A 25,312-nucleotide genomic window follows, 5' to 3' on the forward strand; every position below is an offset into this window, starting at 1 on the left:
TCCTGCTGAACCAATTCAACTAATTCGAGTGCTCTGAATCCATTTCTGAAGTCCGTTATCCCAACAGGAACTTACTTAATCATGTTTTACTTAAATCTAGGCATGATCACGTGATTAATTACTCATTAATCACTAATTAGAAATGAGGGTTACTACATTCTCCCCCACTTAAGATATTTCGTCCGCGAAATTTAAGTCTTAGAGGAAAACATTAATAGCCAACCAAATGTTCTTTATTACAACTGAACAAGTACAAACTCAATACTAAGAAGTACAAAAATCTCAAAATAACTCGGGGTGCTCGGCTAACATCCGGCTCTCCAACTCCCAAGTAGCTTCCTCTGTCCCTCTGCGTTGCCACTGTACCATAACCAATGGTATGTGCTTGTTACGAAGTACCTTGTCCTTCCTGTCAAGAATTCGTAGGGGTTTCTCCACATACGATAGATCTCGATCTACCTTTACCTCGGTCGGATGCAAAATATTCGACTCGTCCGCCACATACTGCCTCAACAAGGACACGTGGAACACATCGTGGATCTCCGAAAGATCGGGTGGCAAGGCCAGACGATAAGAAACATCCCCAACCTTCTCGAGAATCTTGAAAGGACCAATAAATCTAGGTGTCAGCTTACCCTTGCAACCAAACCTCATCACCTTCCGGAAAGGTGACACACGCAAGAAAACGTATTCCCCTACCTCAAAATGAAGTGGCCTGCGGTGAGTGTTCGTGTAGCTAGCCTGTCGATCCTGGGCTGCCTTAACCCTGCGTCGGATCAACTCTACTGCATCAATCATCTGCAGAATCATCTGAGGACCCTCAACCTGACGCTCGCCAACCTCGTCCCAAAACAAAGGTGTATGACAACGGCGTCCATAAAGAGCCTCAAATGGTGCCATGCCAATGCTGCGATGAAAACTATTGTTGTAGGCGAACTCCAGCAAGGGTAAATGGTCATGCCACGCTGGACCAAAATCCATCACCGCCGCGCGAAGCATATCCTCTAGAGTGCGAATAGTACGCTCCGACTGTCCGTCCGTCTCTAGATGATAAGCCGTACTCAAGCTCAAAGTAGTACCAAGGGCTCGCTGGAAACTACCCAAAATCTCGAGGTGAATCTCGGATCTCTATCGCTGACAATGCTCAACGGAATCACATGCAATCGAACAATCTCTCGCACATACAATTGCGTCATCCTATCGAATGTGTAATCGCGGTTATAGGGAAGAAAATGCGCTGACTTCGACAACCAATCCACAACAACCCAAATAGCGTCACAATTCCTGGAAGACATAGGCAAGTGGGTGACAAAGTCCATCGTCACATGCTCCCACTTCCATTCAGGAATCTCTAAGCTGTGAAGTAACCCTTCGGGTCGTCTAAACTCTGCCTTGACCTGCTGACACACAAGGCATCGGGATACGAACTGATAAACGCTGCGCTTCATCCCTTTCCACCAAAATCGAGTGCGAAAATCCTTATACATCTTCATGCTGCCTGGATGTACAGAGAATCGACTACGGTGAGCTTGCGATAAGATCTCATCCCTCAAAGTAGAATCCTCGGGTACCACAACTCGACCAGAAAGACACAACAAGCCGTCTCCCTGCAAATGGAAACCAGAAGTGTTATCACCCTCAGCCAGCCGGGCTAACTTCTGAGTCTTCAGATCAAAATTTTGAGCTTCCCGGATTCGTCTATATAGCGCTGGCTCTATAAGCACAGAAGAGACACGAATCCCTTGTTGTTCTTTCTTATGACGGAACGTGAATCCCAAAGAACAACACTCCTCCACTGCCTTCGAAATCGAACTGGTACGAAGGGAACTCACATAAACTTTGTGACTAAGCGCATCAGCAACAGGATTTGAAGAACCTGGATGGTACTTTATCTCACAATCGTAATTCTTCAACAGATCCATCCAACGACACTGCCGCATGTTCAACTCAGCCTGAGTGAACAAATACTTCAAACTCTTATGATCGGTGAAGATCTCGAATCGTTCTCCGTACAAATAGTGACGCCATATCTTAATAGCAAAGACAATGGCTGCAAGCTCTAAATCATGTACGGGATAGTTCTCCTTGTGATTCTTTAGCTGTCTGGAAGCATAAGCGATCACGTGGCCATTCTGAGTCAACATACACCCCAAACCCTGGAGAGAAGCATCAGTGAAGACTACAAAACCACCTGATCCAGACGGTAAAGCAAGAACTGGAGCTGTCGTCAGACGACGTCTCAACTCACGAAAACTGTCTTCACAAGCATCAGACCAAACGAAAGAAACGTCTTTCTTCGTCAACTGAGTCAAAGGCTTAGCTATCTGAGAGAAATTCTCCACAAAACGACGATAGTATCCTGCTAAACCAAGGAAACTACGAATCTCAGAAGCTGTAGTCGGACGTGACCAATTCAAAATAGCCTCTGTCTTGCTAGGATCAACAGATACGCCATCCTGAGAAATGACATGAACAAGGAACACAACTCGGTCAATCCAGAAGTCACATTTACTCAGCTTCGCGTACAACTGTCTCTCCCTCAAGACCTGCAGTACAGTATAGAGATGGTAGGCATGCTCATCCATGCTGCGAGAATACACCAAAATGTCATCGATGAACGCCACCACGAACTTATCCAGAAAGTTGCGGAAAACTCTGTTCATCAGATCCATAAAAATAGCTGGAGCATTCGTCAAACCAAACGGCATCACTAGAAACTCATAGTGTCCATACCGCGTACAAAATGTTGTCTTAGGAACATCCTCCTGTCGAACTCGCAACTGATGATACCCAAACCGAAGATCAATCTTCGAATAGACAGAAGTACCCTGTAACTGATCAAAGAGATCATCTATCCGTGGAAGAGGATACTTATTCTTCACTGTCGCTTGATTCAATTGGCGGTAATCGATACACAACCGCATTGAACCATCCTTCTTCTTGACAAACAGTACTGGGGCTCCCCATGGCGAAACGCTAGGTCGAATATAACCCTTATCAAAAAGATCTTGCAATTGCTTCTGCAGCTCTTTCATTTCTGACGGTGCCAATGGGTAAGGAGTTCTTGAAATTGGTGTAGTCCCTAGCACTAACTCAATGTCAAACTCAATCTCCCTTACTGGTGGCAAACCTGGAATCTCCTACGGAGACACATCTGGAAAGTCGCGAACCACTGGTATCTCTCGGATATCTGGCTCTCCTAAGGATGCGTCAATGGCGTAGATAAGGTAGCCTTCCCCGCCAGACTCTAAAGCACACCGAGCCTTCAGAGCTAAAACCACTGGCATCGGGGGTCGCGCTCCCTCACCATAGAAATACCATGACTCGTCATCCTCTGGACGAAACTGGACAAACCTCTGATAGCAATCCACTATCGCTCGGTAGGTAGTCAATAGATCTATCCCAATGATGCAATCGAAATCCTCCATTGCTAGAATCATTAGGTTAGCACTAAGCTGATGTCCCTCGAAATCCAAAACACAACCCACAACTAGATTCTTGGCAAAAACCTCGCTCCCCATAGGAGTAGCCACTAGCAACACGTCTAAGGGAATAAATGGCAATCTATACTTCTTAGCAAAACGTGCTGAGACAAAAGAATGCGATGCACCGGTATCAATTAAAACATATGCAGGAAAACCACATAAACTACAGATACCTACAATCATCCGATCGCTGTCAGCCTTTGCCTGCTCCTGGTTAAGCGCAAAGACCTGACCCTGGGTACGTGGCCTCAACGAAGAATGACCCCGAGAAGGAGTCTGAGTAGGATGTCTCTGAGACTGCTGCAGATGCTGGCGCTGCTGCGAATACTGCTGCTGGAAAGGTGGCTGCTGGTACTGAGGTGGCTGAACAGATGCCTGAGAACCTCTGGAACCACTCGCTACCCCAATCAGCATAGGATAATCTCTCTTCATGTGACCCTTGCACAGGGGCGTGAGCTAGAACGCTCAATACGATGCAATGATATAAATACAAATATGCGCACACAGATGATTTAAAACTCAAGTAAAAACACTTGCTCATGGCGCCGGGAATATACAGTACCAGCTAGAGAGCTACTTCGCGGGGTACTCGTATATTCCATATCAGGGCTGAGCCAACCCCATCCTGACCCGAATCCAAAACAGGATACAAGTCCCATATGGAAACTGTCATACCTGACTCGAGTCCAAAATGAGATCATTGTTCCCTATGAAGACTGTCAATGACTCACATCTCTCCGGATGCAGTCACACGTAAAATCATATATGTGCTAAGACGGTAAAACATGTTAAAACATGATAAAACATATAGCACATACTCATGCAACATATAAGAAAATATATCATGCCGGCTATCTCGGTCAGTACTTACGTACCTCTAACACTGCTGGTCAAACCTAGCTCCACTGACCTAGACTCCAAGTCTACTAGTCCAGTCTACTGTTACTACAATGCAAATATCCATGCATCAACAATTAAGCTCTAAAAGCCTTAATTAATCTATTGCATACTCCTAAATATTTTTAGGATTCCAAAGCTATACCTGCGTCCGTCGTTAGACCTTTGCTGTCGATTGCCTCAAAACTAGGCCGTAGCTCCGCGACGACGTCTAGATCACTAAGCCACTTCCGGATCCCCCGTAGGATGCCTAGATCTCCTTAGATCTGAGTTAGAAGGCTTAGGAATCAGAGAGAAGAGAGGAAATTGGTGCGAGAAAATGAATTCTCGGACCCTCTATTTATAGGCAACGTTCGGAGCCTCCGAACCCGGTTCGGATCATCCGAACTCGATCGGAACCTCCGATCCCTCCTTCGGAGCATCCGATCGCTCAATATTACGTCAGCCATGACGTCACCTTGCTGACATAAGCAATGACATGTGCCCTGGTCCAGATCGGAGCTTCCGATCTTGCGGACGGAGCATCTGATCTCGATCGGAGCCTTCGATCCTGGCACGGAGCTTCCGATCCACTTCGGATCGTCCGAACTCCTCTTCGGACCGTCCGATCCTACTGAACCAATTCAACTAATTCGAGTGCTCTGAATCCATTTCTGAAGTCCGTTATCCCAACAGGAACTTACTTAATCATGTTTTACTTAAATCTAGACATGATCACGTGATTAATTACTCATTAATCACTAATTAGAAATGCGGGTTACTACAAGCCTTAACTAAGCTAATAAGTACTTCCAAAACTTAAATAGATTCCCGGACCATACCTTCGTCCGTAGATAGCCCTTTGATGTCGCTAACTCTGGATGACTATAACAACTTCTTTGTTATCCCAGAATCTCACTATTACCGATAGGGCCCTCAATGTATCGCTTACTATAGACTAAAAACTCTGAATGTTTTCTTATCAAATTTAACATCCGAATGCCCCTATTTATAAGCAAATTCTGGTGCAGATCGGAAGCTTCGTTGTGCACAACGGAAGCTCCGTTCTCCGCATGCACAACACTTGTCAAAATCGAAAGCTTAGTCATAGGTACACGTCATCGGAAACTCCAATCTCCATCGGAAGTTCCGTTCTCGCCAGAAGCTCCGATCCCCTACCGGAAGTTCCGATTGCTGAATTACCCATTTAAGCCTTGATTAGTCATGTAATTACTTAAATGGGGGACAGGTTACTACATTCTCCCCACCTTTAGATATTTCGTCCGCGAAATAAATCTAAAAATAAATCAAGATAACAATATGAAACAAGAAACCATGTTTTATTACAACAACTGTAATTACATCTTTACATGGTAATCAAAAATACAAAGCAAACAACTCAGGATATTCTGCTCGCATACGACTCTCGGTTTTCCAAGTTGCTTCTTCAATGCATCGACATTGCCACTGTACCATCACAAATGGTATAGTCTTGTTTCGAAGAACTTTCTCCTTCTTGTCTAGGATACGGAGTGGTCGTTCAACATACGACAGATCTGGCTCTAGCTGAACATCAGTAGGCTGAATAATATGAGATTCATCAGCTATGTACTGTAGAAGTAACGACACATGAAAAACATCATGTATACTGGAAAGATATGGCGGTAACGCCAAACGATAAGCAACATCTTCAATCTTCTCCAGTATCTGGAAAGGCCCAATGAAATGAGGTGATAACTTGTCTTTCACACCAAAACTCATCACCTTCCTGAAAGGTGATACTCGTAAGAACACATATTCACCAGGCTCAAACTTCAATGGCCTGCGATGAATATTAGCATAACTGGTTTGTCTATCATGAGCAGTTTTGATCCTCCGCTTGATCAAATCTACCTTGTCTACAATCCGCTGCACCAACTCAGGACCCACGACTTGTCGTTCTCCTATCTCATCCCAGAATAACGGAGTACGACACCGTCAACCATACAATGCCTTGAAAGGTGCCATATCAATACTACGATGATAACTGTTATTGTAGGCAAATTCAATCAAAGGTAACTGATCCTTCCAAGATAATCCAAAATCCATAACAGAAGAACGTAACATATCCTCCAACGTATGAATTGTCCATTCTGACTGCCCGTCAGTCTCCGGATGATATGCAGTGCTCAAACTAATAGTGGTACCCAATGCCTGTTGAAAACTACCCCAGAAACATGAGGTAAATCGCGGGTCTCTATCACGAACTATGCTCACTGGAACCCCATGCAATCGCACTATCTCCTGGATGTATAAGCGTGTCATGCGATCATAAAAATACTCCCGGTTTTAAGAAATAAAGTGTGCTGATTTCGTCAAACGGTCAACAACGACCCAAATAGCATCACACTGACGCAAAGTCATAGGCAAAAGGGTGAAAAAATCCATAGTCACGTGCTCCCACTTCCATTCGGGAATCTCAAGATTCTGCAGTAATCCACCTGGTCGTCGGTGTTCAGCCTTAACCTGTTGACAAACCAAACATCGTGAAACAAATTGATATACACTCCGCTTCAACCCCTTCCACCAGAATCTAGTTCGCAAATCCTTATACATTTTCATGCTTCCAAGATGAACTGACAATCGACTCCTGTGAGATTGAGAAAGAATATCATTCCTGAGCTCTGCAACATCAGGTACAAGCACTCGATTAGATAAGCATAATAAACCATCAGCTTGAAAATGAAATCCAGAAGTATTAACTCCATTGGCTAGATGTGCCAAACGCTGAGTCTTAACATCAGATATCTGAGCATCTCTGATCCGAGAATACAATGCTGGCTCAGATAGAATAGTATAAAATCGAATCCCATTTCTTCCTTTCTTTTGCTTGAGTGTAAAACTCAGTGAACAGCACTCCTGAATCATATGAGATAATTCACTAGTCTGAAGTGCAGAAAGTCTTACCTACCGTCTCAAGGAATCAACAGTAAGATTAGCAGAACCTGGATGATATTTGATTTCACAATCATAATCCTTCAAGAGATCCATCCAGTGTCTCTGTCGCATATTCAACTCCGCCTGAGTAAATAAATACTTCAAACTCTTGTGATCCGTGAATATCTCAAATTTCTTGCCATAAAGATAATGCCTCCAGATCTTGAGTGCAAATACAATGACGGCTAACTCGAGATCATGTACTAGATAATTATTCTCATGCATCTTCAACTGTCGAGAAGCATAGGCAATAACATGTTCATGCTGTGTTAGAACACATCCTATCCCCTAACCAGAGGCATCAGTATAGACAACATAACCTCCTGATCTAGAAGGTAGAGCTAGCACAGGTGCAATAGTAAGACGTCTACGCAGCTCGTGAAATGACTCCTCACAATCCGAGGACCATATGGAGGTAACATATTTCTGAGTAAGCTGAGTCAAAGGCCTGGCCAATTGTGCAAAATTCTCGATGAACCGACGGTAATAACCCGCTAAACCCAAGAAACTTTGAATCTCAGCAATCGTCGTCGGACAAGACCAGTTCAGCACTGCCTCTATCTTACTAGGATCAACAGATATTCCTTCACGAGAAATCACATGGCCGATAAATACTACCCGATCAAGCCAGAATTCACACTTGCTCATTTTCGCATACAGCTGCTTATCTCGTAATGTCTGCAACACAATTCTCAGATGTTGTGCATGCTCATCCTTGTCATGAGAATAGACAAGAATATCATCAATGAAGATGATAACGAATTTATCCAGATATTCTCGAAATACCTGATTCATCAGATTCATAAAGACTGTCAGTGCATTCGTCAAACCGAATGGCATCACCAGAAATTCATAATGCTCATATCTAGTCCTGAAAGCAGTCGTAGAAATATCTGAGTCTCGTACCCTCATCTGGTGGTATCCCAATCTCAGATATATCTTAGAGTAAACAGAAGTACCCTGTAGTTGATCGAACAGATCATCAATCCGCGGCAAAGGATACTTATTCTTGATGGTGACACGATTCAACTGCCTGTAATCAATACACAATCACATCGATCCATCCTTCTTCTTAACAAACAAAACAGGTGCTCCCCATGGAGAAACACTCGGACGAATATATCCCTTATCAAGCAGATCCTACAACAGCTGTTTCAATTCTCTCATCTCTGACGGTGCCAGACGATAAGGTGCTCGGGATATAGGCGTTGTTCCTGGTACTAGATCAATACCAAATTCAACCTTTGAACCGGAGGAAATCCAGGAATCTCATCAGGGAATACATCAGGAAACTCGCTGACAATCGATAGCTGATCAATACCCGGACTACTCGTGGATATATCAACTTCATAAATGAGGTAGCCCTCCCCACCTGACTCCAAGACATGACATGCCTTCTAGTAGCCCGAACCCAGTTTTAGTGATTAAATGTTATTTAATCCAATAAACATGATTAAGGGGACTTCTAATGGATTAGCGGAGCCCGGGATTAGACCCAGAATGATCAAAAATGGTCCGGAGGGTCAGGAAGAACGAAAGAAACGTTCTAGGAACGGATGCAACTTTCGTGCCATCAAAAATGCGTCACTGCTTATGTACATGATGTGACATTGGAACCATCGGAAGCAACGATGGTGAACGGACGCAACGTTTGTCAGGTAGAACGGACGCAACGATAAGGAACAGACGTTCCGTTCCATGTCTATAAATAGAGGTGCCGAGATTCATTTCAAAGCACACCATTCACCTCTTCTCTCTCGATTCCTTAGCCTTCTAACTCAAATCTAGGGAATTCTAGGCGTCCCTTGGGAATCCGGAAGTGGCTTAGCGATCCAGGCGTCGTAGCAGAGCTGTGGCCTAGTTTTGAGGCAATCGACAGCAAAGGGCTAACGACGGACGAAGGTATAGCTTTTTCTTCCTAAAAATATTTAGGAGTATGCAATAGCTTAGTTAAGGCTTTTAGAGAACTTTAATGATATTAGTATCATTTGGCAGTGTAGTGCGGATTATAGGCGTAGACCTAGAGCTGGTAGAGCGTGCCTAGTATTTGAGGTACGAAAGTACTGTTCGAGATATCCTGACTGAGTATGCATGTATTATGTGACTGCATGATTTATATGCCATGATTTTATGCTGCATACATTTGCATATTGAGCTATCTCATTCGAGAAGTCTATTGGTAGGGTTGTACCCTATCTTGTTAGTGGATGGACTTCCATCAAATTGGGTCTGGCGTATCCACTGGTATTTTTGGTATGGGAGCCACCTCCTGCAGCGACGGCAGAGCGACGGCACAACGTGCTACATACCAGGGTCCCGGTCTATATTTGTTCTCTGATTCTTGACCTCTAGTTAGTAGGCGGTTCACTTGCATTCATGTATACTTATACTCTTGTGCTGAGCGTCTTATGCTCACGTCTCGTACTCTGTGTTTTTGGACACCCTATTCCATGGGGCAGGTTTGCGATTGGACGAGGCGGGTGGATCCAAGAGGGGCTAGGCAGTGTTTGGCCAGCTGGAGCTTCGTCTAGGTTTTTATTTATGTGGTATTGGGTTGATACAACTGTTCGATCTGGTTGTATAATATTTTAGTATTTACAGATTCCTTTCCTTGGGGTTGTATATTATTTATGGTTTCCGCAGTATAATTCTGATTTCTGTTTAATTAAGTTAATTTCATGCCTAAGTTCTATTTAGTAGGTGATCTCGGTAAGGGTCACTACATTTATGGTATCAGAGAATGCATAGTATTCTTGGGATTTAGATTCTGCATAAGGTAACCGTTAGGTACTTTTGTAGATGGCGAACTACGATGACCAGAGTAGCCATGGTAGTGGAGGGGGACGCTGGGGAGATGACGATCGTGAGCATTGTCGGGACCGTCATCATCGTCGTCGTGATGAGGATCGTTTCAGCGTGCGGCGATTCTTGCAGATGGTTCCTAAGCCCTTGGTTGGAGGTGAGTCTTCGGAGGATGAGGAGAACTGGTTAGACCACATGGAAATGACTTTTCAGACTTTCCACTGCACTGAGGAGCAGAAGATGGAGACACTTGGCTATCTTCTGGATGGCCGAGCCCATAGGTGGTGGAGTTTTACTTCTGCACCCTTTATTACGGCGAGGGGAGTGGCCACCTGGGCCGAGTTCCGCATAGGTTTTCAGAATCTGTGTTTTTCTTCTACACTCTGACGGACAAAGGCAGGTGAGTTACTGAGCTTGCGGCAGGGAGCTATGTCTATCGAGGAGTATCAACAGAAGTTCTTTGATATGTTGTCTTATTGCCCGAAGATTGCTGTAGCTCCGAGATGAAGTATAATATGTTCCTTCAGGGCCTTAACCCGGAGATCCATGACCGTGTGGCGGTCGGCGATGACATGTCCTACGCGGGTTTGGTGAGCCGTTGTCACCAGAGGGAGGATAGCATTCGGCGGAACAGGTCTTTTTCTCAGTCCAGGCCTGCGAGTTCTTTGGGTCCCCGTGCCCAATCTTTCAAGAAGTCCGGATCTACTTTTTCCTATGGTTCTGGAGGTGTTGTTCGCTTTGGGAAGAAGGACAAGTGCGACCATAGCGGGAAGAACCATCTGTCAGACAAGTGTCGTAGAGCTTCTGGAGCTTGTTTCCGATGTGGAGAGGTTGGTCATATCCGGAGGGATTGTCCACTGTCTGGGGGAGGCGGTTCTGGTTCAGGATCAGGTTCTCAGGCCACCGTTTAGGAGAGGTCGCAAGGACAGTCTGCTGGGAGTTCTCACTTGAAGCCACGGGCTTCTGGCCAGGTATTTTTCTTGAGACATGATCAGGCTGTGGAGGAGAACGAGAAGGCCATCGCCGGTACATTTCTTTTATATGGCATACCTGCTCTTGTACTTATTGACACTGGTGCATCTCATTCCTTCATTTCTGCACATTTTGTTAAGAGGCTTAAGTTACCATGCATTGCACTAAACGTAGTAGTTTCTGTTTCTTCTCCGACGGGTCAATCTTCTTTGGCTAAGCGTTTAGTGATGGGTTGCCCTTTAGAGTTCGAAGGTAACATTCTGTTGGCGAATCTCATGGTCCTTGCGATGGACGATTTCGATTGTATTCTGGGGATAGACATGCTGAATACCTATCGAGCTTCAGTGGACTGCTATCAGAGATTAGTTCGCTTTCATCCGGATGGGAATGAGAGCTGGTTTTTCTATGGTGAGGGAGCGCGACCCCCGATGCCTTTGGTATCAGCTTAGAGAGTCTGTCGAGATTTAGAGTCTGGCGGGGAAGGCTACCTTATCTATGTAGTTGATTTGTCCGCTGAGAGCGTTGGGATAGAGAGTATTCCTGTTGTGGATGAATTCTCAGATGTATTTCCAGATGAGATTCCGGGTTTTCCTCCTGCTAGGGAAGTCGAGTTTGGCATAGAGTTGATGCCAGGTACTTCGCCTATTTCTCGAGCAGCGTATCGTCTGGCTCCGTCAGAGATGCGTGAATTGAAGAATCAGATACAGGATATTTTGGACAAGGGATACATTTGTCCTAGTGTATCTCCTTGGGGAGCTCCTTTTATTTTTGTGAAGAAGAAGGACGGGTCTATGCGGTTGTGCATCGACTATCGGCAGCTGAATCGAGTTACTGTGAAGAACAAGTATATGTTGCCTCGCATTGATGACTTGTTTGATCAGCTGCAGGGTACTTCGGTTTACTCCAAGATTGACTTGAGATCTGGGTATCATCAGTTGAGAGTCCGAGATCAGGACGTAGCCAAAACTGCATTCCGTACTCGCTATGGGCATTACTAGTTTCTAGTGATGCCATTTGGATTGACCAATGCGCCGGCTATATTTATTGATATGATGAACCGCGTTTTCAGGGAGTATTTGGACAAGTTTTTCGTGGTCTTCATTGAAGACATTCTCGTGTATTTGCGTAATGCGGAAGTGCATGTTTCTCACTTGCGGTTGGTACTGCAGACTCTTCAGGATGAGCAGTTATACGCCAAACTGAGAAAGTGTGAGATTTGGATGGATCGAGTGGTCTTTCTTGGCCATATCATATCTAGGGAAGGGATTTCTGTTGATCCGAGCAAGATTGAGGCTGTACTTAATTGGTCGCGTCCAACGACGGGTTCTAAGATCCGTAGTTTTCTGGGTCTAGCAGGATATTATCGTCGCTTCATTCTGAACTTCTCTCAGCTAGCTCGACCGTTGACGCAGCTTACCCGTAAGGGTGTTGGTTACGAGTGGCTCTCCGAGTGTGAGGAAAATTTATGTGAGCTTCGACGGCGGTTGACTTCTGCGCCGGTGTTGGCATTACCATCAGGATCTAGAGGGTATGTAGTGTACACTGATGTTTCTCTTCAGGGGTTAGGTTGTGTCCTGACTCAAAATGGGCATATGATCGCATACGCTTCTAGACAGCTGAAGCTTCACGAGGACAATTATACAGTCCATGATTTGGAATTAGAAGCCATTGTGTTCGCTTTGAAGATCTGGCGTCATTATCTGATGGCGAGAAATTTGAGATCTTTACCGACCACAAGAGTCTTAAGTATTTGTTCACTCAGGCAGAGTTGAACATGAGGCAGAGACGTTGGATGGACTTGCTTAAGGACTATGATTGCGAGATTAAGTACCATTCGGGAGCTGCTAATCTCACCGCTGATGCTTTGAGTCGCAAGGTGCGACTATCCGCACTTCAGACTTGTTCGATGTCTAGTGCGATCAGTGACTATTGTACTTCAGGGTATACCTTGAAGCATAAGAAAGGTATGCAGAGTATCCAGATGTTTGCGATATTATCTGAGCCAGCTTTGTATTCGCGGATTCAGGATGCTCAGATGTCTGATTCAAAGACCCAACGTTTGGCTCGTCTAGCTAACGAGGGTAGTTCGTCTGGTTTTCACTATCAGTCAGATGGTTTTTTGTGTTTGTCTGGTAGGTTTGTGATTCCGGGGGATGTAGAGTTGCGAGAGGAGATCTTGTCTCAGGCACTTCGCACTAAGTTGAGTATTCATCCGGAATGCAACAAAATGTACAAGGATCTACGTACTCGGTTTTGGTGGAAGGGGATGAAACGCAGCATGTATCAGTATGTCTCGAGACATTTGGTGTGTCAGCAGGTAAAGGCAGAGCACCGATGACCTGGAGGTTTGCTTCACAGTCTGCCTATTCCTGAGTGGAAATGGGAGTTTATCACGATGGATTTTGTGACCCATTTGCCGGTGACCTCGAGGAATTGTGATGCTATCTGGGTTGTGGTGGACCGACTCACCAAGTCAGCGCATTTCATTGCCTATAGCCGAGAGTACTCTGTGGATCGCATGGCACGGTTGTATATTCAGGAGATCGTTCGACTTCACGGAGTGCCTGTGAGCATTGTCAGCGATCGAGACCTCAGGTTTACTTCTAGGTTTTGGGTGAGTGTTCAGCGTGCGATGGGCACTACTCTCAGTTTGAGTACTGACTATCATCCGGAGACAGATGGTCAGTCAGAGCGCACTATCCGTACTTTGGAGGATATGCTTCAAGCGTGCGTTATGTATTTTGGTTCAGCCTGGCAGGATCATTTGTCATTGATTGAGTTCGCGTACAACAACTATCATACTAGCATAGGGATGGAACCTTTTGAGGTGTTGTACGGATGACGTTGTCGCACTCCACTCTTCTAGGAAGAAGTGGGGGAGAGACAGGCTGAGGTACCGGAGTTAATCCAGCAGGCAGTAGATATTGTTGATCAGATCAAGAAATGAATTAAGACTGCACAGGATCGTCAGGCCATCTATGCTAACACTAAGCGTAGGCCTTTGCAGTTTGATGTTGAGGAGAGAGTATTTCTGAGAGTGTCACATTTCCGCAGGATTGTCAGATTTGGCCTTAAGGGCAAGTTGTCTCCCAGGTTTATCGGTCCGTTTGAGATCTTAGAAAGCATTGGTGATTTGGCTTATCGTCTGGCTTTGCCACCGTATCTGTCCAGTATTCACAAAGTGTTCCATGTATCTCTGTTGCGACGGTATGTGGCAGATCCGTCTCATATTCTACAGCGGTCTGAGGTTCATGTGGATAAGGATTTGACCTATGTTGAGAGACCTATTCGTATCCTGGGTCATAAGAATAAGGTCTTGCGGAATAAAGTCATTCCTCTGGTTTTAGTTCAGTGGCAGCGCCGAGGCACTGAAGAAGCTACTTGGGAGATTGAAAAAAGGATGCGTACAGAAAATCCTGAGTTATTTTGATTTCCTTTTTGAGTTGTATTCAGTTGTAAACTCTGTAAACGTTTGATTTGAATAAAAAATGTTTCTGCATCTTGTTTAACATTCAGTACTTAAGATCTAATTTCGAGGATGAAATATCTTAAGTGGGGGAGAATGTAGTAGCCCGAACCCAGTTTTAGTGATTAAATGTTATTTAATCCAATAAACATGATTAAGGGGACTTCTAATGGATTAGCGGAGCCCGGGATTAGACCTAGAATGATCAGAAAGGGTCAGGAGGGTCAGGCAGAACGGAAACAACATTCTAGGAACGAATGCAACGTTCATGCCATCAGAAATGCGTCACTGCTTACGTACTTGATGTGACATTGGCATCATCGGAAGCAACGATGGTGAACGGACGCAATGTTCGTCAGGCAGAATGGACGCAATGATGAGGAACAGACGTTTTGTTCCGTGTCTATAAATAGTGGTGCCGAGATTCATTTCAAAGCACACCATTCACCTCTTCTCTCTCGATTCCTTAGCCTTTTAACTCAGATCTAGGGAATTCTAGGCGTCCCATCGGGAATCCGGAAGCAGCTTAGCGATCCAGGCGTCGTAACGAAGCTGTGGCCTAGTTTTGAGGCAATCGACAGCAAAGGGCTAACGACGGACGAAGGTATAGCTTTTGCTTCCTAAAAATATTTAGGAGTATGCAATAGCTTAGTTAAGGCTTTTAGAGCACTTTAATGATATTAGTATCATTTGGCAGTGTAGTGCGGATTATAGGCGTAGACCTAGAGTTGGTAGAGCGTGCCTAGTATTTGAGGTACGAAAGTACTGTTCGAGATATCTTGACTGAGTATGCATGTATTATGTGACTGCATGATTTATATACCATGATTTTATGCTGCATACATTTGCATATTGAGCTATCTCCTTCGAGATGTCTATTAGTAGGGTTGTACCCTATCCTGTTAGTGGATGGACTTCCATCGAATTGGGTCCGGCATATCCACTGGTATTTTTGGTATGGGAGCCACCTCCTCCAGCGACGGCACAGCGTGCTACATACCAGGGCCCGGTCTGTCTTTGTTCTCTTATTCTTGACCTTTAGACAGTAGGCGGTTCACTTGCATTCATGTATACTCATACTCTCGTGCTGAGCGTATTATGCTCACGTCTCGTACTCTATGTTTTTGGACACCCTATTCCATTGAGCAGGTTTGCGATTGGACGAGGCGGGTGGATCCAAGAGGGGCTAGGCAGTGGTTGGACAGCTAGAGCTTCGTCTAGGTTTTTATTTCTGTTGGATAACGCTGCTCTCAGATCAATCACGATTGATACCCGGTGCAGCGGAAGTTTTAAAAATTTTGTTATGGAACAATTCCATAGTGTGGGTATCAACCGTGCAACGATTAAATTATTGTGTGTGTAAAATTTAAATAACAGTTATTAAATTTTACCTTCAATCTCGCAACGAGATTACTGGACACCAACAGATTTTATCTGCTCTTGTTGTCTCTCCCTGGAACCGATGAACTCCTTCAATCAGGTCCACGAACAGAGGTTTAAATCCCTCTGATAGATTGCACTAGAAAATCTATCAGAAGTTTTCTGCGAAGAGATTAAACGAATCTGATTCGTTATTCCTGACCGCGATTCAAAATCACAGACCGGAATTTTCTCGGGCAGAGGGGGAGGGGTCGGCCGAAATTTTCTTTTAGAGAGACTAGGGTTTTCGATTTTTGCTCTCAAAAATTATGACCTGTTGTGTTTAATTTCTGTACTGAAATAACTTATTTATAATGCAGGCCACTAACACCTTAGGGCCCATTAGTCATAAGCTGGGGCCCGACAAGCAAAGCCCGCTCGTTCAGAAATTAATATAAAATTCATCGTGACTCCGATTGATGAACTGATTTCACCAATGTGCACAGAAACCATTTCTGCACATTTTAAAGTCAAAATAAATTTTCCTGAATCCGAATTCAGTGGTTTCCAAAAATGTCCATCCCTATGTCATTTTAGGAAATCCTACTCCCTTACTCTTATTTAAGAAGTCCAACTCCTTAGTTCATTAAATTTAACTCTTTAAATTTAACTATCTCAACGGGGATTAAAACTCCATTACACTGTGTGACCCTCAATGGTTCAGGGATACAGCTAGCCGTGGGCTCACAACTCCTTGTGACTCGGAACAACACTTTCCGACTTGCCCAACGAATCATGGTAAAGCGCCTAGCAACATCGCCCCATGATTCCCTAGGTATCACTGATAGTGCCTACAAGAACCAGTAGATTTTGGTTAGCGTACAGTACGGTCCCTTCATCCATATATCCCGATCGAATCAACAACCATTGGTATATCGAGAGTCGCTCAAGATTCGATAACTATGCAATACATCTTGAAGATCAAATTAGTGACATCGCATGTGCTACTAAGAAACCATTTCTTAAATCACATCAATTACTCTGGCCAGAGATTTATCACACTAATATCTCCTCAGATCGCATAGGATATCCACACTCGCAAGTATGTGGTGAATCCTTGACAACAATGCATTGACTCCTATATGTGTCATAACTGTACCCAATCTCGACACCTGATGACCCCCATAGAGTCGGTAAACGAGTCAAAGCACAGCACTAGCATATAGAGTCTCCATGATGTTTCAAGTCGTAAGGACTAATGGTGTACAACCAAAACCGCGGACTTAATCCACTCGATAAGTGATAACCACTTGGAAAGTCCGGATAGGGTAGTTCGATTATTCATCCTATGAATATCCATTTGCATGCTTCGAACATCTCCATGTTCCCTACCAATGAAACGTGGTACTCCGCATCGCAAATGCTAGTCTCAAACTCGAGCGATCCTTATCCTTATTATCGGACGGCTCAATCGACTAGGAACGGTTTTAGAACATACAGTGACTATAAGATGTATTTCATGATAGACATCTCCATGTTCTACCACATCTTACATACACTATAGTATATTCAAGGTCTTTATCAAAACAACAATAGTATATCACAATATAACAATATGAAGTAATATAAAGTCATTGCCATAAAAGTGTAAATAATATTAAACAAAAGATTGTTTATACAAAGAGTCATCAAAGCCCATAGCCACACAGTTGGCTCACTGGGCACCCACTCTTACAATCTCCCACTTGCCCTATAGCCAACTAGTCATACTACGTAGACCCATTGCTTCGCGATGTTTGTCAAACAATGGTCCTGGCAAAGGCTTAGTAAGCGGATCAGCGATATTGTCTGCAGAGGCCACTCGTTCGACAATGATGTCTCCTCTTTCCACAATCTCCCGGATTATGTGGTATTTCCTCAGTACGTGTTTGGATCTTTGATGAGACCTTGGTTCCTTTGCTTGAGCAACGGCACCCGTGTTGTCGCAGTACACCGGGACTGGACCAACAAATTCAGGAATGACGCCCAACTCTTGGACGAACTTCCTCATCCAAACGGCCTCTTTAGCAGCAGCTGATGCTGCAATGTATTCAGCCTCAGTGGTGGAATCCGCTGTGGTGTCCTGCTTGGAACTCTTCCAAGAGACAGCACCGCCATTGAGCATGAACACAAATCCAGAGGTTGACTTCGAGTCATCCACGTCACTTTGGAAGCTAGAGTCGGTATAGCCTTCCAATTTGAGTTCTCGTCCTCCATAAACCATGAACATATTCTTAGTCCTTCGTAAGTACTTAAGAATGTCCTTCACGGCTTTCCAATGCATTTGACCAGGATTAGACTGATATCTGCTCGTGACACTCAGAGCAAATGCTACATCCGGTCTAGTAGATATCATCCCATACATGATACTACCTATAGCTGACGCATATGGTACATGTGTCATATTCTCTATCTCTGCATCAGTCTTGGGACACATAGACTTGGATAGAGAAACTCCATGACACATGGGTAGATGTCCTCTCTTGGACCCATCCATTGAAAACCGTTTCAATATGGTGTCGATGTAGGTTGATTGTGTGAGTCCTATCATTCTCTTAGATCTATCTCTATAGATCTGTATCCCAAGAATGTAGGATGCCTCACCCAAATCCTTCATCGAGAATCTACCTGATAACCATATCTTTGTTGACTGCAACATCCCTACATCATTCCCAATGAGTAGGATGTCATCAACATAAAGTACTAAGAATGTCACAGCATCCTTAACTACTTTCTTGTACACGCACGGTTCCTCCGGGTTCTTGATGAAACCAAAATCTTTTATTGTTTCATCAAATTTCTGGTTCCAACTTCTTGATGCTTGTTTTAGACCATAAATTGATCTCTGAAGCTTGCATACCTTATGCTCGCTTCCCATGGATGTGAACCCCTCAGGCTGCTTCATATATATTTCTTCCTTAATGTCTCCATTAAGAAAAGCAGTCTTCACATCCATTTGCCATATCTCATAGTCATACCATGCAGCTATGGCAATCAGGATTCTTATGGACTTGAACATTGCAACTGGTGAAAAGGTTTCATCATAGTCAACTCCTTGCCTTTGAGTATAACCTTTAGCCACCAATCGCGCCTTGTAGGTCAATACCTTACCATCAGGCCCAAGCTTTCTTTTGTAGATCCATTTACACCCTATCGGAACAATTCCATCGGGAGGATCTACTAAAGACCAAACTTGGTTTGTATGCATCGAATCCAATTCTGACTGCATAGCTTCAAGCCATAAATTCGAATCCGCATCAGAAATTGCTTCCTTGAAGTTTCTTGGATCACATCCAATGTCGGGTTCATCTTGATCCCCTTCAAGAAGAAGACCATATCGAACTGGAGGTCTAGAAGTCCTTTCGGATCTTCTAGGTGCAGGCGTGTTCAGCAATGGTTCCTGAGGTGTAGGATCGTTATTTTGTATTTCGGGTTCTTCTCGAACTTCTTCGAGTTCCATCATCTCGCCTTTCTTATCCAATAAGAACTCCTTCTCCAAGAAGGTGGCATTCCTAGAAACAAACACCTTTGTTTCAGCAGGATAATAGAAATAATATCCGATTGAATTCTTCGGATACCCTACAAAATAACATAAGCTGGATCGACTATCCAACTTATCTCCCACTGTCCGCTTCACGTAAGCAGGACATCCCCAAATCCTCAAGTACGAATACTTAGGAGCTTTGCCATTCCATAACTCGTATGGTGTTTTGTCCACTGCTTTAGTGTGGACGTTGTTCAACAACAATACCGTCGTTTCAAGCGCATAGCCCCAAAACGAAGGTGGAAGCTCAGTGAAGCTCATCATAGATCGAACCATGTCCAACAAAGTTCGATTACGACGCTCCGATACACCATTAAGCTGTGGTGTCATAGGAGGAGTCCACTGAGAGAGAATCCCATTCTCTTTCAGATAGTCCAAAAACTCGGTACTCAAGTATTCTCCACCTCGATCCGATCGAAGTGCTTTAATACTTTTACCTAGCTTGTTTTCTACTTCAGCCCTGAATTCTTTGAACTTTTCAAATGCTTCAGACTTATATTTCATTAAATATAAATACCCATACCTTGAATAATCATCAGTAAGGTAATGAAGTAGGTGTGGCCATGTTGAGTCCCTACTCTAAATGGACCACAAACATCTGTATGGATCAAATCCAACAGATTCTGACTACGCTCAGGTTTCCCTTAAAAGGAGATTTAGTCATTTTTCCTTTTAGGCAGGATTCACAAGTAGGTAGAGAGTTAATATCAGACATATCAAACATGCCCTCTCCCACTAGCTTGTTCATCCTCCTTGAGGAAATATGACCTAGTCTAGCGTGCCAAAGGTTTGCCGGGTTTTGACTATCGATTTTCCTTTTGTTTGTTGTCGCCGGTTTGTCAATACAATTCACTGGAACGTCTTTTAGTTTTAAATTGTATAGATCGTTTTCAAGTTGTCCATTTCCAATTAAACATTCATTCTTGTAAATATTGCAAATCCCATTCACAAAATTACAAGAATAACCATCTCTATCAAGCATAGAAATAGAAATAATGTTTTAATTAAATCTGGAACAAATAAAACATCTATCAAAAGTAACTTAAAACCGTTCTGCAAAAATAAATATTTCCCATAGCTATGGATTTAACTCTGGAACCATTCCCGAGCCTTGACTGGGTCTCACCCATCCTTATCCTATTACTTCTTGTTATCATTTGCAACTCATTGCAAATATGAGATCTACATCTGGTATCCAATACCCAAGAAGAAAAACATTTATTTCAATGTAAAACATACCCTTTGCAGTTCGCAACTGCTTGGGGTATTCCTTGCAGTTACGTTTCCAATTACCGGGTTTCTTGCAGTGATGGCAAACTTGTTTAGACTTGTCCAATTTTGCATGTAACATTTGGCCTTGAGATCATGGTCCAACCATTTCTCTAATTCGGCCAACCTTTCGGCAGTTACATCAGCCGGGGCTGTTTTCGGAGAAGCCTTTTCTAACACTTAGAAAATCTTTTTCCGAACTTAGGACAATCTTAACTTATGGAATCATTCTGTATTGTTTGCGTCAATAAGTTTGTTTTGTTGGAGAACAGAAACATGTGGATTACTGAGATAAAACAGACAATTATCGATGATTGTTTAAATAATTTACTAAGACATAAAATTGGCGAATTTTATTTTATGAATCTCACTCCCACTATTTTAACGATTTCACCACCCTCTAGTGAAAACGGGAAACTTTTTCCTTAGTGAGAACATGGAGTCCAATTGACAAACTTATGGTCCCGAATAATATCAGCCAACCATAATTCTCAAAAGGTAGAGCCCAATTGCTTCCAAAGCAACCCCCATGTGTTTACCTCATGTCCAATAAGGGCCCAATAATATGACGCCGTTTAAAGTGACATGTCAAGATGACCCATCAATATTAAGTTGTGATGGACGGTCGCCATGTGGATCCCCCAATAATATGAGCCGATCCCATGGGAGTTCCACCCAACTTACAACATTTGTCGATCCAATGTACAGCTTTCCGACGGACGGGCCCCCCCAATAATATGAGCCGGACCGTATCCGCGGGTAGCATCACATACATTGACCGTTGATGGAAGGTAGGAACATTTAAACAATATTTAAATTTCCTTTATTTATCTTGATATAAATTTTAAATCATATTTAAAATGAGGGATTTTATTTATAAAAATATTTGTCTCATCATATTTAATTTATTGCATGCATTGCCGGATTCACGCAATTTATGTCTAAACATGCATACAATCATAATATCACATATTATATAGGATGATCGATTCCATTTCTAATTGACCCGTGGTTGCCAATCACGGGTCTTAGTCCAATCCTAGGTAATATGCAGTATGCAAATGCAATCCTATTACATATGCTTCCAATTTACATTTCTTCAGTCTTCATTGTCTGCTGGGCCCACCATCTTCAAATCTTGATCTCCCACTAAATCTAATGTATTTACAATAAATAACAATGACAAGTAGGGGATACATTTTTAGGGGGTGGGAACGGGCTATAAACCAAGCCCACTTTTATTACATATGACATTCATATCGGGCCATAAACCAGGCCCATTAATAAAACCAACAATAATAAAGACAAAATGTAAATTCCTAACAAACACCTACAAAATTGGTCATGGCAATCGATCATCCTTATCCAATAACATTTAATTCAAAATTAATTTATTGGATAACATGCTGTGGCAATTCAAATTTAAACAAGATAAAATCATATTTTATATATAAAATCTCATTTCACATATAAAATCATATTTTATCTCTATATCAAATAAAATCATATTTTATCTATAAAATCCAATTTTACAAATAAAATCATATTTTACTTAATATATCATAAGATCATATCTTATCATCAATTGTACCAAAATAATTGATTTCAAAATTCAATTTACGGATAAAATATTAAAATTTTCCAAAAATTCAAATTTATCCAAAATCAATTTTAAAATTTACGGACTCGAAAAATTCGATCCGAAATCTCGTGAACCAATCAAAAACAATTTTTGACCGAACCAAAAATAAAATTTTAAATATTAAAATTAATTTTTAAATAAAAATATAATTTTTCCCGCGGGCCGCCCGGGACACTCCCGGGCCGGCCCGCACCCGGGGCGCGGGCCGGGGGCAGCCCGGCTGCCCCCTTAGGGCAGCGCCTTGCGCTGCCCTGGGCGGCGCCGAGCGCCGCCCCTGGGCAGCGCCGAGCGCTGCCCTGCGCAGCGCCCAGCGCTGCGCTGGGCGGCGCCGAGCGCCGCCCCTGGGCAGCGCACAGCGCTGCCCTAGGCGGCGCCGTGCGCCGCCCTGGGCGGCGACGGTCGCCGCCTTGGGCGGCGCCGTGCGCCCCCTTTGGGCGGCGCCGTGCGCCGCCCGGGGCAGCAACAATTGCTGCCCCACCGGGCAGCGATCCAATCGCTGCCCGGGTTTTGCCCCGAAAAAAAATTTTTTTTATTTAAAAATATTTATTTTGTTTCAAAAACCGAGACTCAAAAATTTTGTACAATTGATTAATTTAATCGTTTGATCTGAGCAACCTGGCTCTGATACCACTGTTGGATAACGCTGCTCTCAGATCAATCACGATTGATACCCGGTGCAGCGGAAGTTTTAAAAATTTTGTTATGGAACAATTCCATAGTGTGGGTATCAACCGTGCAACGATTAAATTATTGTGTGTGTAAAATTTAAATAACAGTTATTAAATTTTACCTTCAATCTCGCAACGAGATTACTGGACACCAACAGATTTTATCTGCTCTTGTTGTCTCTCCCTGGAACCGATGAACTCCTTCAATCAGGTCCACGAACAGAGGTTTAAATCCCTCTGATAGATTGCACTAGAAAATCTATCAGAAGTTTTCTGCGAAGAGATTAAACGAATCTGATTCGTTATTCCTGACCGCGATTCAAAATCACAGACCGGAATTTTCTCGGGCAGAGGGGGAGGGGTCGGCCGAAATTTTCTTTTAGAGAGACTAGGGTTTTCGATTTTTGCTCTCAAAAATTATGACCTGTTGTGTTTAATTTCTGTACTGAAATAACTTATTTATAATGCAGGCCACTAACACCTTAGGGCCCATTAGTCATAAGCTGGGGCCCGACAAGCAAAGCCCGCTCGTTCAGAAATTAATATAAAATTCATCGTGACTCCGATTGATGAACTGATTTCACCAATGTGCACAGAAACCATTTCTGCACATTTTAAAGTCAAAATAAATTTTCCTGAATCCGAATTCAGTGGTTTCCAAAAATGTCCATCCCTATGTCATTTTAGGAAATCCTACTCCCTTACTCTTATTTAAGAAGTCCAACTCCTTAGTTCATTAAATTTAACTCTTTAAATTTAACTATCTCAACGGGGATTAAAACTCCATTACACTGTGTGACCCTCAATGGTTCAGGGATACAGCTAGCCGTGGGCTCACAACTCCTTGTGACTCGGAACAACACTTTCCGACTTGCCCAACGAATCATGGTAAAGCGCCTAGCAACATCGCCCCATGATTCCCTAGGTATCACTGATAGTGCCTACAAGAACCAGTAGATTTTGGTTAGCGTACAGTACGGTCCCTTCATCCATATATCCCGATCGAATCAACAACCATTGGTATATCGAGAGTCGCTCAAGATTCGATAACTATGCAATACATCTTGAAGATCAAATTAGTGACATCGCATGTGCTACTAAGAAACCATTTCTTAAATCACATCAATTACTCTGGCCAGAGATTTATCACACTAATATCTCCTCAGATCGCATAGGATATCCACACTCGCAAGTATGTGGTGAATCCTTGACAACAATGCATTGACTCCTATATGTGTCGTAACTGTACCCAATCTCGACACCTGATGACCTCCATAGAGTCGGTAAACGAGTCAAAGCACAGCACTAGCATATAGAGTCTCCATGATGTTTCAAGTCGTAAGGACTAATGGTGTACAACCAAAACCGCGGACTTAATCCACTCGATAAGTGATAACCACTTGGAAAGTCCGGATAGGGTAGTTCGATTATTCATCCTATGAATATCCATTTGCATGCTTCGAACATCTCCATGTTCCCTACCAATGAAACGTGGTACTCCGCATCGCAAATGCTAGTCTCAAACTCGAGCGATCCTTATCCTTATTATCGGACGGCTCAATCGACTAGGAACGGTTTTAGAACATACAGTGACTATAAGATGTATTTCATGATAGACATCTCCATGTTCTACCACATCTTACATACACTATAGTATATTCAAGGTCTTTATCAAAACAACAATAGTATATCACAATATAACAATATGAAGTAATATAAAGTCATTGCCATAAAAGTGTAAATAATATTAAACAAAAGATTGTTTATACAAAGAGTCATCAAAGCCCATAGCCACACAGTTGGCTCACTGGGCACCCACTCTTACAATTTCTGTGGTATTGGGTTGATACAGCTGTTCGATCTGGTTGTATAATATCTGGGTATTTACAGATTCCTTTCCTTGGGATTGTATATTATTTATGGTTTCTGCAGTTTAATTCTGATTTCTTTTTAATTAAGTTAATTGCATGCCTAAGTTATGTTTAGTAGGTGATCATGGTAAGGGTCACTACATGCCTTCAGAGCCAAAACAAGTGGCATCGGAGGTCGTGCACCCTCACCATAAAAGTACCAGCTATCACCCTCATCCGGATGAAACTGTACTAGATACTGATAACAATCCACAGTAGTGTGATACAACGTCAGCATATCTATTCCCAAGATACAATCAAAATCTGCCATCGCTAAAATCATCAAATTAGCCGATAACACGTG

Source organism: Henckelia pumila, chromosome 2 (assembly GCF_033568475.1).
Source record: "Henckelia pumila isolate YLH828 chromosome 2, ASM3356847v2, whole genome shotgun sequence".
Lineage (NCBI taxonomy): Eukaryota > Viridiplantae > Streptophyta > Magnoliopsida > Lamiales > Gesneriaceae > Henckelia > Henckelia pumila.